This window comes from Habropoda laboriosa, unplaced genomic scaffold (assembly GCF_001263275.1).
Source record: "Habropoda laboriosa isolate 0110345459 unplaced genomic scaffold, ASM126327v1 scaffold72, whole genome shotgun sequence".
NCBI lineage: Eukaryota > Metazoa > Arthropoda > Insecta > Hymenoptera > Apidae > Habropoda > Habropoda laboriosa.
The window spans coordinates 878,665-881,825 of record NW_017100188.1 but is presented as its reverse complement, the minus strand read 5'-3'; the positions used below and the strand labels follow the sequence as shown (position 1 = coordinate 881,825).

Genomic DNA, 3,161 nt, shown 5'->3' with positions numbered 1-3,161 from the left:
CCGCGAAATCATTCACCCTTTATACTGGGCCCTAGACACTTCGCGTAATTTTGATCTGAGGGTACTGAGAGGTGAGTAGGGTGGTCGAGGGCTACTGGCTAGCAGCCTATGTCCACCCTATACACACTCAACTACCTTCTCTCAAAATTTCTTTCTGAAACATACTATTAGACTTTGAATACTCTATTACTAAATATTTTTATTTTTAAATAAAATTAAATAATTCTTCGGGTCGTTAATACACGTGAGAAAATTATTACCGAACGTTGAATAGTCGACTTCGAATGAAGTATTTCGAGATTGTTTTGGGGGTTTAGGGAAATCGAGATTTGTTTGTCATCGTTGTTCTTCATACTTGTCGAATAGGATATCGAAATGAATTTGAGAGGTTGCCTAATGAAAATATTTCGGCGTTTCAGCTGTCCATTAATGAAATAAATTTTCGTTACAGCAATCTATAATTTCATTTTCTTTCAGTACGTTAAATAATTGTTTTTATACGAATTAAATATTGATTCAACGTTTATTTGTTGCAATACCGTGAAATAAATTGTATTATATATTTTTTCTGTTTACACTAAATTTAAAGTTTTGTTTACATGTTATAACAATTAGAATGTAGACGTTTTGCCGTTTCACGGTTTTTCCTCTGTTAATTATGTGTTTATAAATCATTTCAAACTAAAGCAGCACCATGCCCACCCTTAATTAAACCGTCTCAGTAGTTTACCGTAATTAATAATCTATTTTTGGAATTTATGCGAGAATTTTTGAATTTTAGTAAATACTAGAGTCAGTGCATCGCGTATTGAAATAATAGCTTCATTCCTAGTTCGTTTATTATTGAATATTTTTACGCGTTTAACTTATGCTTCTCCCCAATTCTCGTCGCGTATTTTATTCAAATTTTCTTATATTCTAGAATCGAAAAAGATACGAATTCGCGTTTTTTCTTTTGATTCTTTCAATTTTTCACTCGCGTTCTACGAAAGTTTAGTTCAATAATAATATTGAAAATAATATAAATTCGCGGTTTCTCCCTTTCTGAATAAAACTGAAATAAATCGCGTTTCGAAGTACTTTTCGCGTCGTCCATTCCACAGTGACTCACTTTGTGAGTCTGTGTGTCGTGTAAAATGAACTGGAACTGGAATGATTGGCGGAACGATGACGATCTGAGAGGAAGGATGACGATCTGAGAGGAAGGAAGGAAGAAATGCAGTCAAATCCACGTTGCAGAGCTTAGCTGTTTAATCAGCGAACAGTGAGTTACAAAAATGGGTTTTTTTTCTGGTGATTTGGTTTAGTAGTTAGTTGTGTTGTGTATTGCCAACTCAGATATGAGCTGGCTGCCCCAAATTAAACCGTCTCAGTAGTGTTTCGCAATTAAAAATCGGTTTTCGGAATATATACGAGAATTTTTGAATTTTAGTAAATACTAGAGTCGTTGTATTGAGTATTATAATAGCTTCATCCCTAGTTCGCTTTATATTGAATATTTTTACGCGTTTAATCGATACCCTCCTTCAAATTTACTTGCGTTAGAGATTCGGGAAAGATATCAATTCGCGGTTTATTCTTTTGCTTTATATACATCGTGTTTATTTCATATCTCTTTTCTTTTTTTTACGTTTATTCTATTTAAAGTTAACTTCATTCTAAAAATCGAGAATAATATAATATCGCGGTTTCCCCTCTTAAATAAATCGCGTTTCGAAATACTTTTCGCGTCGTCCATTCCACAGTGACTCACATTTTGTGAGTCTGTGAGTCTTGGGAAATCAACGACGAGGAACTGGAATGATTTGCGGAAGGATGACGATCTGAGAGGATGGAAGGAAGGAAGGAAGGAAGGAGGCAATGCAGCCAGGCAGCCAAATCTACGTTGCAGAGCCCAGCTGCTTAATCTGCGAATTGTGAGTGAATTTTTTGAGGGTTTGGTGGTTGGTTATATATGTGTGTGCATGTGCATGTCGAAGCTGAACTACCAAGAGGTCCGCAGAAGAACTGGATGGACTCTACTGCACTAATGGTGCAAACGCCCTCCCATTATTAGAGTATCAAAGTAGTATACCGCGTTAATTCAATTTAGAGTCAATTTTCCCATTTACTTTCGATCGATACGAGAATTTATCACGTCGCGTCGCGTTTGATAAATAGCTTCGTCCCTTTTTCCATTTTTGCGTTTCTTTTCTCTTTTCTTTTTTGAATTTTTGCTAAATGTCCCAACTAAAATCAACTACAGGAAAATATGGAGGCTAATAAAAATTCGCGGTTTCGGGTACTAAACAAAACCCCTGAAAATGAAAATAAATCGCGATTCGTACTCCACTTTTCGCGCGTCACCCTTTCACAGCTTTCCAAGTCTGGTGGGTCTTGGGCATTGGCTTTGAGTCTTTCAATCTATCATTTTGGGCCACTGGTAGGATGAAAATTCAAGGCTGAGGGGAATTGCAAAAATTTCATGGGTCTGAGAGAAGCTTCCACGTGAATTGAGGGTCAAAATCGAAGGCTGGGAGGACTGAAATGGGTCACTAAGGGTATCTCAAAGGTTACGAATGGTGAGTCATATGAATTATTTATCTTGACAATCTAATTTATATTCTGTTTCAGTGTTGCAGCGAAATTTTGTTAAATTGTAATAAATTCGCGGTTTTCCTTACTAAATAAAATGAAAATAAATTGCCTGGGCTAGTTCTCAAAGCCTACTGTTGCCAATTCTGACGAGATAAAAAGTACCGAGAGTACTGATAAGGTTCAGGGTAGGAACAAAATGTATTTAACAATGTCCACCTGTGTGGTCTGCGTTTAGGGAGTTGTACGCTTTTTTAATGATCGATTTAGGTAAATATTTCGAGCTCACATAAGAGGTCAATTTTCTCCTGTTTGAAGAAGAATTTTGCCTTGAGTTGAGGTATGAGTTTCATTATCAGAAGTTTAATTAGGTATTCCATTGCTACGATTTCATATAAGAAAGATATCCTAACAATTTATCCTCCTATTGCAATTTAATGATATACTTTTCTTACAGAACTTCGATACTATGATTTTAAATATGAAAGTAAAATATAAATAAAAAAGATATTCTAACAATATATTCTCCTATTCCAATTTAATAATACACTTTTCTTACAGAACTTCCATACTACGATTTTAAATAC

The 3,161-nt window shown here is 35.3% G+C and overlaps 1 protein-coding gene across 1 annotated transcript in view; it reads right to left on the bottom strand.

Moving 5' to 3' along the window:
* The window catches only part of LOC108579776 (cyclic AMP response element-binding protein A), a 63,392-nt gene that overhangs the window by 35,697 nt on the left and 24,534 nt on the right, over window positions 1–3,161 (bottom strand). The gene's annotated exons all lie outside the window — the stretch shown is intronic.